This window comes from Erinaceus europaeus, chromosome 7, assembly GCF_950295315.1.
Source record: "Erinaceus europaeus chromosome 7, mEriEur2.1, whole genome shotgun sequence".
Lineage (NCBI taxonomy): Eukaryota > Metazoa > Chordata > Mammalia > Eulipotyphla > Erinaceidae > Erinaceus > Erinaceus europaeus.
The window spans coordinates 16,550,519-16,566,073 of record NC_080168.1 but is presented as its reverse complement, the minus strand read 5'-3'; the positions used below and the strand labels follow the sequence as shown (position 1 = coordinate 16,566,073).

The window sequence follows — 15,555 nt, the reverse complement described above, 5'->3', positions numbered from 1 at the left end:
TTCCTCCTGGTCTGGCACCGGCCTGGGGACCCGCCTCCCCCTTACCTAATGGCCCAGCCTCCCAGGAGCTGCCCACATGGGGGGGGGGGGTGCTGGCAGGGCAGGGAGGGGACTGTCACTCACCACCAGTTCATGGCTGGAGGGCGGAATGCAGGGCGCTACCACCTGTGGGGGAACAGAAGGCAACAAGGTCAGCACAGAGAAGCAGCCCCCCTCAACCCCTGTCTAGACACCCCTCCCTGCAACCCTCATACCCTGACCCCCTCTACCTCCAGCTGGAATGCGAAGGAACAACATGGAAAGATGCTTAGGCAATAATGCCAAAGCAGGGGAGTCACCACAGGCAGAAATGGAAGGTGTGCCGTGACTGGAACATTCTGTTGGCTGTGTAGATGCAGACACAAAAGGCTGCAGAATCAGGGTACCAAGACTTTCCTAACGGCGGGTCCAGGACATAGGAACATGTACTTCTACTTTTTGTTTTTTCTTTGCTGTGTCTTCTAACTGGTCTCCATTATGGTTAGATGTGGGCTTGCTGAGTTGTGTTGTGTTGGGTTGTGTTCTTTTGTAGCCCCAGGGAATGAACCCAAGACTTCACACATGCGTGTGATTGTGCTGAGTGGCTTCCCTGGGCAAACTGTTCATAGTTTAATTTTCATTCTCTCTCTTTCTCTCTCTCTCCTTTTGTGGTCATCTTTAGGGCTGCACTGCTCTGGGATGACTTTTTCAAATGGAGAGAGAGAAAGAGAGAGGGAAAGAGAGGGGGAGAGAGAGAGAGAGAGAGAGAGAACCATAGCTCCTCTGTGACTGAGGGCAGGATGCAAAGTTAGGTTTCTTGGGCAGGACAAAGCAGGTTCACTGTCCCGGTGAACTACTTTGCCAGTCCTCTCTTTAATTTTTGAGAGAAAGAGCAAGGAGAGAGAGAGAGAGAGAGAATGATGACATGAAAGCACCACTCTAGCATCCACGGAGCATCCTATGTGCTATTGATGGTGGTCCCATGTGGTACCTGGGCTTGAACCCTGGGCCTCATGCAGAGCAAGGCATGAAGATTGGCTTTAAAAATATTTTTTATTTAAATATGTTTAAGATCTCTAGGAAAGCAAACACCATCTCCCTCTGCTTCCATCCACAAGGCTGACGCCCAAACAGCTGGCCCAACTCCCCAGAGTGTGTGGGAAACAAGCCTTCTGCACAGAGCTGTCAGCCCCAACACACAAGGACGGACAGACAGATGGCCTTGAAGGGTCAGTGCACCCTCCACCTCCTCCCCTTTCTCTGTGCCCAAGGAGGGGAATGTAGCAGCTCCCAGACAGAATGGGGGGTCTGGACTAGACAGCTCCCCCTCACTGAGATAACACCCCCCCACACACACCATGCAGAGCAGCCAACCCCACCACCACCACCCCCCAACAATTAGCAGGCCTTTATCAGAGACTCAGCCTGTTCCTTTTTCCAGCCGGGACACGCTTTTCTTGGGAGTGCATACTTCAGCTTTGGCTGCAATTCCCGACCTGAGCACCACACCGAAGAGAGGGAGGCCATGGTGGGGGGCAGGGGGGCTGGGGGTGGGTGTCTGAGAACAAGCCACAGATGGTCAAAGAGAGGGATGGCTGCCCCCTTGGACTGTGGGCAGTCCCCACCCATCCTCAGTGCCAGCTGTGCCCCCCCCCCATTCCCCAGAAGAACTGATCCTAAAATCCACCCCCCAAATGACCACATGGCCCTGGTCTGTCAACAGGTCTGGCCTGCCTGAGAGGCCCTGGTGAGATGCCAACAGGGAGGGGGGCACCTGCCAGCCTGACTGCCCTGGGTTGGGGAGGAGGGTCCTATCAAACATGGCGCAGCAGACAGGTCTATGCCCTGCCCTGCACTCAGACTCAAGTGCTAGAGATCGAACTCACACGCTTGAGGGCCCAGGTTCGATCCCCAGCTCTGCATATGTCAGAGTCCTTCTCTGAAACACCTCTCTCTCTCTCTCTCTCAATAAATACATCAATCATGAGAGGGGGGCAGGAAAGATAACTCACTGGGGAGGGGGCCTGCTTTGCTATGTGCGTTATACAGATCAAACCCTGGCATCACATGGAAAGCATTATAACAATGGGGGGAGATCTGATGCTGTTGCGTCTCTCTCCCTCTCTACCTCTCTTTCAGTGAAAAAACATCCCAGGGAGGAGAAATTGCTCAGAGCCCTGGATGAGCAAAAGGAGAGAGAGAGAGAGAGAGAGAGAGAGGACAGTGTTCCCAATGAGTATGTTCTGTGTTATCTCACAGAGTCCCTACAACTCCCACCCCCACCCCCCAGTAGTAGGTACCGTGATGCCTGGAGCTGAGAAGCAGGGAAGCACAGAGAGGTTGAACAGCTGGCCCAAGACCACACAGCTGAGGGGTTCAAACCAAGGAAAAATGAAAGGTAACTTTAACCCCCTACACTCCACTTTCAAGAGTGAGGAAAATGTGGGTGAGGGTGAGGGTGAGGGTGAGGGGGGGGCAGTCCCAACGATCAGGGTGAGTGACACACAGCAGCATGGTGACATTTCAGAGTTAGATGAGGAGGGACAGGACAAAGGAATATCCCAGAACAGACGAGAGCTCCCTTTCTGGCAAGAGCTCACCCACAGGGGGTACACCTGTCCCCAGCAGGCACCATCAGGGCAGTGGTGGCCCAGCAGTGAGGCCCCTATCTCTCTGCCTCCTCCCTACACACATCCACTCTGGGGGTGCAAGATGTCACCCTCCCAGGTGCTAGCCACCCCCCACCAGTCTCCTATCCCCATCCTTCTATAACTCTGGGCCCCAGCCATGGAGGGGACAGAGAGAGACCACAGGACAGCACACTGCCCATGGGTGGCGGGAACCAGAGTGTGGGTGAGAGTGCAGGAGGAGGGGCAGGCCCCCTAAAAAGTCAGTAGTACCCCCCCCATGGCACCAGCATGAGTTCTGAGTCACCCTCAGCGATCAGGCAGGGGCATGGTGGCTGTGAGGACACAGACAGGGACAGGATGACAGGTGGGAGGGTCCATGCCCAGGACCACCCCAAGGCAGTGGAAAGATGGGGACCTATGTGTCCACACCCCAGATGCCTGCTGCCTTGGCCGTGGGGCAGACTGAGGAAGCGGCGGCACAGGGAGTGTGGATGCCGGGCAGGGGCTCTACTGGCCCCTCTCGCTGCCCACAGCAACACCCTACAGGCCCACCCACTACACCATGTCCTTGTTCTACCTTTTACTCTCCCTCCTTCCATCTCTCTCCCTCTCTTTTCCCTCTCTCTCTTACCCTCTCTCGTCTCTCCCTCTTTCCCTTTTTCACCTCGTGTGTGTGTGTGTGTGTGTGTGTGTGTGTGTGTGTGTGTGTGTGTGTGTGTCTGTTTCCCTCTCTCCCTCTCTCTCTAAGCAAAGAAATGTTTCCTTAAAAGGCTCTCTCCTTCCCTCAGGCACCTTGGCCCCTGGCCATGCTCGCAGGAGCCTGGAATGTGCCAGGAGAGCCAGCCCCTACCTCCCGCCCCCCACACACTCTGGGGCTCCTGCACTGTGGCCTCACACTCCTGGTGACAGCCATGACCTTTCTCACTGCCCCCTGGAGACTCGAGCTAGGAGTCCCCTCCCTCCGCAGATGGGCAGTCCCCACGGGGAACAGGGCAGCTCAGTGTCCCCCCCCCCCCAGTCACTTCCCCTGGGCTGGCAGTACAGGACCCTGGGGCCCAGAACTGGAATGCCAGCCTCAGGGAAATCCTCTTTCTCAGGGCACCCCCAGGGCATCCTCTATTCTTAGTGCCTGTTCTGTCCCTCTAGGAAACGGGGGGGGGGGGGGGGGGGGGAGTAACGCCAGAGTCACAAATCCACCACCTGAGGTCTCACACTCACTGGGTCCTCAGCCCTCTGCACCTCCCCCAGCAGGCTCACACCACCCCATCCTGTGGGTGATGAGATGAGGTTCTGAGGGGCCCAGACGCACCCCGACATGGCCCTGCCATCTCTGCCAGCTGACCCCATGCCCCCTCGAACAACACCGTTGAGCCCAGTGACAGCGACAGGGACAAAGCTGCACGTCTGCCACTGTCCTGGTCCTTCTGGTGACCCGTTTGATCTTAATAAAAAATGCCAGGCCCACTCGCTCAGCTATAAACAGAGACCAAGCTTTGGGCTGGAGAGATAGCTCTGCTTTGCCAGGCAGGAAGCGCAGGTGTCAGCCCTGGCACCACATGGGAGGCTCTATGGCAAGGGAGAAGCTTCAGTGTTGTTGGTTTTTTCTCTCTCTCCCTCTTTCACTTCCTCTCTCTCTCTCCCTCTTTCTCCCTCAACAAAAATAAGAGATGAAAGGCCAGGTGGTAGCACACCTGGTTGGGCACATGTTACCCTGCACAAGGACCCAGTTTCAAGCCCCCAGCCTCACCTGCAGGGGGAGAAGCTTCATGAGCTGTGAAGCAGGTCTGCAGGTCGTGACCTCTCTCTCTCTTTCTCCCTCTCTCTCTCTCTCTCTCTCTCTCTCTCTCTCTTGTTCTCCCTCTCTCTCTCCAGAGCCCAATGCTCTATTCACTGCACTACCTCCTAGACCTCTCTCTCTCTTTCTCTTTATCTCCCTTCCTTTTCAATTTATCTCTGTCTCTAGATAACTAATAATACCAATATAATCTTTAAAAAGAAGAGATGTGGGAGTCGGGCGGTAGCGCAGTGGGTTAAGCGCAGGTGGTACAAAGCACAAGGATCCCAGTCGATTCCCAGGCTCCCTACCTGCAGGGGAGTCGCTTCACAGGCGGTGAAGCAGGTCTGCAGGTGTCTTTTTCTCCCCCTCTGTCTTCCCCTCCTCTATCCATTTCTCTCTGTCTACCCAACAACAATGACATCAATAACAACAATAATATCTACAACAATAAAACAACAAGGGCAACAAAAGGGAATAAACAAATAAATCTAAAAAAAAGAAGAAGAGATGAAACTTTGTCATTGGAGACAGCATAATGGTTATGCTAAGAGAATCCTCATGCCTGAGGCTCTGAAGTCCTAGGTTCAACTCCCCACACCATCATAAACCACAGCTGAGCAGAGCTCTGATAAAGAAAAAAAAAACTTTGTCATTGGTGACAACAGGGAAGGTCCCCAAGGGTATTCTGCCAAGGAGTTAAGACAAACAGTGTGGAACTTCACACATGCGTGGGAAATAGAAACCACGCAGAAATCAAACAAGTGCAGGCTCCTCAGTTATGAGAAAGCAATGCTGCTTCCCAGGGGTGGAACCACAACTCCCTGCACAGCTCCACGCTCCCAGCAGCCATGCACTTATGGATTTATTTTTCTTTACTTTCTTCTAGCTAAAGACTGAGAGAGGCAGAGAAAAAGAGAGACACCACAGAACCACTTGACTGCCATGAAGCTGTCCCCCTCCCTGCCCCATATGCAGGTGCTCCCACGTGGTGGCCTGGGGTTCAGACCCACGTCACTCCAGAAGCTAATGTGTGACTCACTGGGTAAGCTGCTTGCTGGCCCCCTCTTTTTCCTATAATGAAGTTGTGACACATGTACTCAAGCAGGTGTGCCACCACCTGGCCCCCAATAAAGTCTACATAAGGAAAAAAATGTTTTTGTTTTTTGTTTTTTTGGTTTGTCATCACCAGGATTTCAATGTTCTGAGCTGGCTTTTTTTTACATAGAGAACCAGCGAGGGGTTAGGTGGTGGTGCCCCTGGCTGAGTGCACAGGTTATCATGTGCAAGTACCAGGGTTCAAGCCCCTACTCCTCATCTGCAGAGAGGAAGCCTCCTGAGTGGTGAAGCAGTGCTGCAGGTGTCTCTCGGTCCTTTACTTCCTCTCTATCCCTTTTTCCTCTCAATATCCCCCGTCCCATCAAATAGAATAAATCAAGTTTCAAAGAAAAAAGAAGGGGGGCTAGGCTGTGGCATACCTGGGTAAGTTCACATGACACCATATGCAAGGATTCAAGCCCCCCTTTATTTTATTATTTTTAATGATGAACAATATTGAGGATTAGATTCTAAATTCATGAGTAAATTTATACTGAATGTTGTACCACTGATGCCACTAGCCATTTTTTTCTTTGTGTTATTTGATAGGACAGAGAGAAATTGAGGGGGGGGAGAGAGAGAGAGAGAGAAGAGGAGAGGAGAGGAGAGGAGAGGAGAGGAGAGGAGAGGAGAGAAGACAGAGGGAGCAAGACAGGGAGAAAGAGAGGAGAGAGGAAGGAGGAGAGACAGGGAGAAGGAGAGGGACAGGGAGAGAAAGAGAGACAGAGAGAGAGGCAGGGAGAAAGAGAAGAGGGAGAGGGAGAGAGGAAGGGGGAGAGACAGGGAGAAGGAGTGGGACAAAGAGAGAAAGAGAGAGGAGAGAGACAGGGAAAAAGAGAGGAGAGAGGAAGGAGGAGAGAAAGGTAGAAGGAGTGGGACAGGGAGAGAGAGAGAGACTTGTAGCATTGCTTCACTGCTGATGTTTCCCCTCTGCAGGTGAGGACTGGGAGCTGGAGCCCAGGTCCTTTCCTGGAACTTACACATCGTCACAAACAAAAGCCCTGTATCCAACAAGCAATGACTCCCTGGCCCCCTCTGCCTCAGCCCCTGGTCACCCCAAGTCTTATTTCTCTCTCCTAATTGGCCTGTTCCAGCCACTTTCTACAAGAGAGAACACACAGCACTTACACTGTGGTATTTGATTTGTTTCAGTTAGGACCAGGGGCTAAATTCTGCTCTCCAGATCCACATGGAAGTAAAAACCCTAAGAGCCTCTAAATATGACTAGATATAGAGAGAAGTACCCACAGAAGGCTGGGGAGGCTAACCCCATAACTGGCATCCCAATTATAAGAAACCAAGAGTGGTGGAGAGATGGCACAGTAGTTCTGCAAAAAGACTTTCATGCCTAAGGTTCTGGGCTCCCAAGTTCAATCCCCAGCACTACTATAAGGCAGAGCTGAGCAGAGCTCTGGTTTAAAATAAAATGGGATATATATATATATATATGATGTTTTGAGAAAGCAGCTGTCTGACGATGAGATGGTGGCGCACCTGGTTGAGCACACGTTACAGTGCACAAGGACCCAGGTTCAAGGCCCTGCTACCCACCTGCAGGGGAAAGCTTCGCAAGTGGTGAAGCAGGGCTTCAGGTGTCTCTGTGTCTCTCTACCTCTCTATCTCCCCCACCCCTCCTCAATTTCTGGCTGTCTCTATCCAATAAATTTAAAAAAAATTTTAAAAAGAGAAAGCAGCTGTCTCAAGGTCAAGGAGAACGACCTCAGAAGAACCATGCCTGCCTCCAGTTTAGCTCTCCATCCTCCAGGACTATTGTGTACACACTGCATAGTATGTAGCATTCTTGCAGCCCACACAGGCTACACATAATGCCTTCAAGGTTCACCAGTGGTACAGCATGGGTCTGAGCTGTGTTCCTTTTTCAAGGCTGCATACTATTCCACAAGACAAATAGAGCCCCTTGGATTGATTTGAGAGATGTTCTCCAAGTTCCCATTCCCTCGACTCTAGGCACCCCCTGATGATACCAAAAAGCAAATGGGGGCTTGCAGAGCACCTACTGCATGCATCTGGGCTGGGTGCTTTCAGTGTAGTCTCCCATGTTATATCAGATGAACAGGTTCAGATGTTAACAACAAATAGCAGGGATGAGAGAAGCAGAGGAGGCCGTGGCCCAATCCATGTGCACACTCGCTGTGCTAGGCCTGGTGTGCGTCGCCCTTTGCCCCCTGCTGCCCCTAAGGTGAGTTAGTCGCACCTTCTGTTTTGAGATTTCCTGCACCACCCCTAGCCGCCCAGCAAGAGCTGAGAGAGCAAAACAACAGCACAGCACCCAGGATGCCACCTGCCCTGCACAGCACCTCCTGGTGGCTCCGGGGCCAGAGGGGTGCCTGCCACAACAGCAGAGACTCTGAGGTCCCTGCAGACACACAGCGTCCTTTTTGAGTCCTGTGCCTCCCTTGTGAGCTCAAGAGGGCAGGAAGGCCCAAGATGATTTTCCTTCTTCTTCTAGCGTTTGCCCTTCTTCCGTAGCCAGTCAACAGCGTCAGGTTGAGCCTGATGTAAAGTTTCGAGACCTCCTTTGAATCTGGAGAGGTGGCAGTCGTTGACTATGTGGGTCATAGTCTGTCTGGAGCCGCAGGGGCATTTTCCTGAAGAAGGTTGACACCCTGCTTGGACTCTGAGCCGTATCAGGTAACACACTATTACTGACATTTTTTTTTAGTCTTTTTTTTTTTGCCTCCAGGCTTATGGCTGGGACTTGGTGCCAGCACTACAAATCCACCACTCCTGGTGGCCATTTTTTTCCCTTTATTTCTTTTCTATTTTTATTCAATAGGACACGGTGAAATTGAGAGGAGATGGGAGGAGATAGAGAGGAAGGGAGAAAGAAGACATCCGCAGACATGCTTCACTGGTTGTGAAGGGTCCGTGCTTCAGGTGAGGAGCAAGGGCTCAGACCCTGGTCCTTAAACGTGCTGATATGTGCATTTAATCAGCTGTACCACCGCCTGGCCCACAATAAATTTTTCTTTTTAAATTTTTTTTTTTGAGCTACCGGGAACCCTTGTTTATTTATTTATTTATCATATTTTAATATTTATTCCCTTTTGTTGTCCTTGTTGTTTTATTGTTGTAGTTATTATTGTTGTTGTTATTGATGTTGTTGTTGTTGGCTAGGACAGAGAGAAATGGAGAGAGGAAGGGAAGACAGAGAGGGAGAGAAAGATAGACACCTGCAGACCTGCCTCACCGCTAGTGAAGCGACTTCCCTGCAGGTGGGGAGCCGGGGGCTCGAACCGGGATCCTTACGCTGGTCCTTGCACTTTGCGCCACCTGCACTTTACCCACTGTGCTACCGCCCGACTCCCATTTATTTATTTTTGAGAGACAAAAATCTGATAGGAAACTTGCAATCGGGAGAGAGATACCTACAGCACTGTCCCACCGCTCATGAAGTTTCCTCCCCTGCAGCTGGAGGCCCAGGGCTTGAACCCAGGTCTTTGTGCACTGTAATGCATGTGCTCAATCAGCTATGCTACCACCTTGTATCATTTAAAAAATATATTTATTTATGGTAGGCAAAGCCAAGGTGACAGCTTGGAGACAACACCTGGTGTGAGCTCTGTAAGGAAGTTGCTTTCACCTGGGAATCTCTGCCACCAGGTTCCAGATGCTACCATGATGCCAACCTGACTTCCCTGGGCAGACGACGCCACCATGTGTCCTGGAGCCCTGCCTCCCCAGATCCCTGGGCCACTAGGGAAAGAGAGACAGACAGGCTGGGAATATGGATTGACCTTCCAACACCCATGTTCAATGGAGAAGCATTTACAGAAGCCAGATCTTCCACCTTCTGCACCCTGCACCCTGTAATGATCCTGGGTCCATACTCCCAGAGGAGTATTTCCTATTTCCTAAAGAATAGGAAAGCTATCAGGGGAGAGGACTGGATATAGAGCTCTGGGGGTGGATACTGTATAGAAATGTACCTCTCTTATCCTATAGTCTTGTCAATATTTCCATTTTATAAATAAAAATTTAAAAATATTTATTTATTTAGGATAGGGACAGAAATTGAGAGGAAAGGAGGAGACAGGGAGAGAAACAAAGAGGTACCTGAACTCAGGCTTGAACCTGAGTTCTTGAACATGGTAACGTGCATGTGCCACCACCAGGCCTCTGCTACTATTGTTATCATTTGAATGTGGAGCCACAGACTGAACCAGAGCCTCACATAAGCACGATACCACCACGAGCAGCCTTTCTGGCACACAGCTTTTATTATTTTCTGATGAGAGGAGAGAAGAATTGGGGGGGTGGGAGAGACAACACAGTGCCACGCCACTATCCACAGAGCTCCCCCTTGTGTCAGACACAGTGCTCTCCCATGTGGTTCTGGGGCTCCAATTCACAACAGTACACATGGAAGGCGTGTGCCCTACCAGGTGAGCTACCTCCTGGCTCCATGCTGAGGGTTTGAAAGGTGCGGTGGGGAACGGCATTTCCACTGGAAACAATCACGCTTGCGTGGAATGGAGGTGAGAAAGCTTCCTGCTGGCTGGGATTCTGGGTGAGGGTGGGGAAGATGCCTAAGAGGGCATCAAAGGAGATGAAGTAAAGACTCTCTTGGGCTGGACTGTGGGCAGTTCTGACAATCCAGCAGAGGAGCCCAGATTTCTGGCTTCTGGCACCAGGGAGCCACTGAAGGTACTTGAGTGGGAGAGGGTCCAGGAGATGAGCATAAGGAACTCAGCAATGATGATGATGATGATGAGAAGGAGAAGGATGGGGGCTAACGTCCAGAAACAAGAGGCCATGAGGTACCTGAAAATCTAGAGGTCCTAACCCACACCTCCAACAAAACACATATTGAGACAGAGAGGCAGAGATGACATGCAAGAGACCACAGCACCAAAGCTTCCTTCAATGTGTTAGGGGCCAGGCTTGAATCTGGCTTGTGCACATGGCAAAGCAATGCACATCAATTCAACTGATGGTCCAGGAGGTGGCGCAGTGGATACAATGTTAGACTCTCAAGTATGAGGTCCTGAGTTCAAGCCCCAGCAGCAGATGTACCAGAGTAATATTTGGTTTTCTCTCTCTCTCTCTCTCTCTCCTTTTATTGCGCTCATTAATAAATCAATTTTTAAAAATCCACATATTTACCAAGCTATCTTACCAGCCCTTGATATTCTCTGTTTCCCTCAAAATGGAGAGACAGAGAGAGAGAGAGAAGGAAGCACAGCACAGAAGCTTCCTTCAATGTGGTGAGGGCAAAGCTGGAACCCAGGTCACTTCATGGCAAAGCAGCAAGTTATCCAGGTGGGCTATTTTGTCAGCCCCCCTAAACACACATTGGGGCAGACCCCCACCTCATGCCTCTGCTTCTCCCTGGGTCCCCTGAGCCTGGGGGAGGCATCTCTCCTAGGAAAGGTGACCCCCTCTTTCCCTCCCCACCCTTCTCAGGGGTGTCCTGCCACAGCTCTGCCACCCACCCACCTTGGGCCAGCCAGGGGAGCTCATGCTCAGGACATGCAAGGCTCTGAAGTGACACCAGAGGGGCATAGAATAATCCAGAAGATGGTCCCCAAGAGTCCACGGCAGGTCATGTGGTGGAGGAAAAAGCTGTTAGAGGGTGCCTCAGTGGTAGGGGTTTGAGGGTTTGGGTCTCTTTGTGGTCACCAAATAATATATCGTGGATGAACCTGATTAGAGCCAGGGGCCACCAAGAGGATCTGGTCACGTGCCTTCTTGAAATCATTACAAAAGACTCTGTGATCAGGTATGTGAAGTTCAAATGTCTTTATTGCAAAGATGTGGGGTGGACCAGGTGGTGGCACCTGGTTGAGTGGCCTGATTGAGCACACATTACAGTGCACAAGGACTTGGGTTCAAGCCCCTGGTCCCCACCTGCAGGAGAAAAGCTTTGCGAGTGGTGAAGCAGGGCTGCAGGTGTCTCTCTGTCTCTCTCCTTATCACCCCCTTCCCTCTCAATCTGGCTGTCTCTATCCAATAAATATCCAAAATAAAATTTAAGAAAAAAAAATGTGAGGTAGAAATCAGGGATGAAGAAGCAATCCTAGAAAGAGAGCTCGTGGGGCAGACCCAGGAGTGCAAGGAAGAGAGAGCAAAGGCCCTGCCTCCCATGCAACTCTCCTTCTCAAATCCCCTGACGTCACAGCCGGGCCGGCCTCCCATTGGTCTGCTGAAATCACCCATCCGCTATTGGGCTACAACTCTCCAGGTGTGGCTACCTTAACTAAGACACCTGCCACAGTGATCAGGGTGCTTCCTTTTATGCTCTCCAAAGACAGCCCCACTCCTTCCTGAAGCAACCTTTCAGTTCTTCCCCACTGGTAAGGAGGGACATGTGATAACATGAAGCAAAGTGACCATGTCCCTCAGAATTGACCCTAACACCTCCTCCAGGAAGACCCAGCACCTGACAAGTCCACTGGGCTCTATTAGAGGAGGCCTGGAGAGGAGATGGCTGGCCTGGTGGGTTTCCTCTATGGAGCCCTGCTCTGAGCCTGCTGGGACTGGAGCTCAGTCAGCAGGCGGTTTCCTGCCCTTATAAAGAGCTCTGCTGGGCAACAGGAGAGGAAGCACAGTTCCTGCAGGCAGGAGGAGGCCTGTTCCCAGGGACACGGCAACTTGGTGTGTGGGGGTGGGGGAGGTAGCACAGCGGGCTGGAGGCATGTCCCAGCTTAGAGTCCCCGGCCAGAACCCTGGGCCAGTGGGTAACAGAAGGCCTTGCCCTATCTCCAAACAAAGCACAGGCAGCCACCACACATAGGGTGTCTCTGTAACCCCAGCTGCCACCCGTCTCAAGCCTCTAGGGTCAGAGCCCAAGCAAGCTGCCCCCCCACCAAACTTGAGCTGCCCCCTCAAGAGCCCCCCCCAATTCTTCCTCTTATCTCATGCCACAATCACTGGCTACCCCAGTCGATGCCCACACGGAGTCCCACACAGCACTTCAGAGCAGAGAGCTTCATATTGGGGAGACAGCATAATGGTTATGCTAAAAGACTTTAATGCCTGAGGCACCAAAGGTCCCCTACAATCTACAGCACCACCATAAACCAAAGCTGAGCATTGCTCTGGTTAAAAAAAAACAAAACAGGGAGTTTCTCTTTGGAGGCTTCCTGACCTCTGGCCTCTGGCCTCTGGCCATACCATACATAGCAGCACCAGCCCAGCCTGGCACAGGGGGAGCTGAGAGGTCCCACCCACCAGCCCTACAGAATGCAGAGTGGGCCACACCTACTCAAGCTTGCCTCTATTGGACCTGTACTGAACTCTCTTCCAGTCCTGGGAAACTGGACCCCCCCCCCCAGGGGCAAGCTAAGGGAATTACAGGGCCACAAGAAACCCCAGCACTGCCGTGCCCAGGGCTGAACACTGGCCAGCAGCCTGACTCAGGGCCCTGCCTTCACTCTACCACCTCTCAGGCTCCCTGGCTCCCCTACCCCTGGCTTCCCACAGTGGTTCACCACCTGAGTGTCCTTCCAGATTCTCTGTGGCCCCGGGCCCATACAGTCTCTCAATCCAATTTCTCTACCCAACCCCATCCCCAGTTCTTTTTTTCTCTTCCTACCCCACCCTGTTTGTTTTTTCTCTTTTCTTTCTTCTCCTTCCTTCCTTCCTTTTCCCCAGAGTTGGGGTCTCAAACAGGTATGATGTCACTGCTCTGAGCCACCTTTTTCATTCAGACAGACATATAAAAAAGGACAGAGACAGGGCCTAGCAAAATAGCTCATTTAGTGTACTGCTTTGCCATGTCCATAACCCAGATCCCAGCCCAGTCCCCACTGCATTGAAGGAAGCTTCAGTGCTAAAGACTCTTAATCTCTCCATCTCTGTCTCTCTATTTAAAAAGTCAGTTCAGAGAGGAGAATCCCTGGTGACAACAGAAAAAATAGAGGGGGAGAAAGAGAAAAAGAGAGACCACAGCACCAGAGTTTCCCCCAGTACCATAATACCTCCCATGTGGTGCCAGGGTTTGAACCTGGACCATCTGCCTGACAAAAGGCACAGGCCCTGACAGTGAACTCTCTCTGATACTGGCGCCTCCTCTTACTCACAAAAAAGTGACTGTGGCAGATTCCAAGCACATGCCTCCTCACTGCTGTCCAGCCTGTCTGGTCTCCTGTCTCCCAGTTAAGTAGAACACTATTTCCAAGATGCCTGTCCTCCCCTTCAGTCCCTCCATGGCTCCCAGCTCCTCAGGACTATAAAGTCCAAATGCCCTAATATGGCACAGGAGGCCCACTGTGTCTCTTCCCAGACTTATATCTCATCTCCCCACCTCCTTTCCCTTGTTAAAACCAGAAACCTGCTTTTTAAAAATTATTTACTTATTTTTAAACAGAAGGAGGGACCAGAGCACTGCTCAGTTCATGGTGGTGCTGGGGATTGAACTTGGGACCTCAAAGTCTCAGGCATGGAAGACTTTTTGCCTCACCACTATGATATCTCCTGAGCCCTGAGACTTGCTTTTCAGACTTTCAGATTTGTTCCATCCAGGACACTCTGAGGAAATCAATCCACTTTACAGATGAGGAAACAAGGCTCACAGAGGTCTCGGCTCAGCCCCAGGTCACACAGCCAGAGAGTCATGAAGCCAGCAAAGTGGTATGAAGGCTTCCAAGCTCGGCTCTGCCCAGGACTCATGTTCACAAAGATTTCAGAGCAGTGGAGGGAGGGCAGGGGGAAACTCAGGGGTGAGGGGAGGGGAGCACAGATGGCTGAGCCCAGGCATACAAGACAAAATGAAAGAGACAGAGGCCAGGTTGTGACACACCTGGTAGAGTACACATTACCATGCACGAAGACCAGGGTTTGAGCCCCTGGTCCCCACCTGCAGGGTGAGGAGTCCTCATGAGCAGCGTTGCAGGTATCTCTCCTTCTCTGTCTCTATCTCTCACACAGGACCCAGACCAGAGACAGGACAGCAGGGGGCATTCAGAGTCTAGTAAGGAAATGGAGGAGGAGAAAGACTCCACTGGAGGCCCAGTTCTGGAGGCCCAATGGAGGCGGAGCTCTCTGGGAAAGGAGGCGCAGAGCAGTCCATGAGAAATGGGTGAAATGTCAACTTTTCCAGAGCTCTGAGGAGCAGCCATAACCCCACCCCTTCTTTTCACCTAGAGGAGGGTCCCCAGGCTCAGAAGGGGGGTGGTGTCCAACAGAGAAAAGTAGAATATCTAGGAAGTTCCTCAAAGACTCTGGGCCAAGGAAAGCAGTGAGGTCTGTGGTTTCTTGTGGAAAAAGGGCCAGGGGAGGGAGGGAGGTCTGGGGAGCAGCCATGCAACTCCCCCACCACCCCATGGGACTAGGTGGAAGCCCCTGGGTGGCAGGCTCCCAGCTGGGGAGACAGAGAGGAACAGGAATGCTCAGGGAAAGAGCTGGACATGTAAACAGAGAATTATCAAGCAACCCGGGGACTGTGATAATGGAGGAGGCATGAAGAGGGCTGTGGCTTCCCTGGGATTCAAGTCTTGTCTGTTTTTTCCAGAAATTACGCCCAGAGGGGAGCCTGACCCCACCCCCACCCCCACCCCTTCAATCATCCAATTCCCCCCCCCCATGGTTTCAGTCCCTCAAGGGGGAATTTTAAGGGACAAAAGTTGTTGACCCTAAGCTGTGCTGGAACGGAAAGGCAGGAAGGATGCATGGGAAAAAGATTGGGGGGTGGGGGTGTCAGGGCGCCAGAAGGCCCAGGGACAGATGAGCTGAGGAGTGAAGGATATGAATGGGAAGTTGAGGGAAGGAGGGTGGTACAGGGCCATTCCAGGACCCCAGTGGAGAATTCTGGGGCTGGGGGCCACATTCAAACCTCTTAAACCCACACAAACACTGGAGGCCCCCTTTGACTTATTCTTTTCTCTTTTCTTTTCTCTCTTTCTTTATTATTGGATAGAGACAGAAAGAAAGTGAGGGGAAAGGGGGAAATAGAGAGACACCTTCACTACTCATGAAGCTTCCTCCCCTGCAGGTGGGGATCAGAGGCTTAAACCTGGGTCTCTGTTAATGTGCACTTAAATGGGTGCACCACTGCCCAGCCCCGACTTTTAA

The 15,555-nt window shown here is 51.8% G+C and overlaps 1 protein-coding gene across 22 annotated transcripts in view; it reads right to left on the bottom strand.

Annotated features, from left to right (window-relative positions):
• TNS1 (tensin 1) overlaps nt 1-15,555 on the bottom strand; it is a 254,731-nt gene that overhangs the window by 128,588 nt on the left and 110,588 nt on the right. For all 22 annotated transcript variants that reach the window (XR_009550639.1, XM_060193921.1, XM_060193925.1 and 19 more), the window contains one exon: nt 124-165. The gene's annotated coding sequence lies outside the window, so the exon portion shown is untranslated. Of the gene's footprint in view, nt 1-123; nt 166-15,555 lie in introns of those variants that run through there.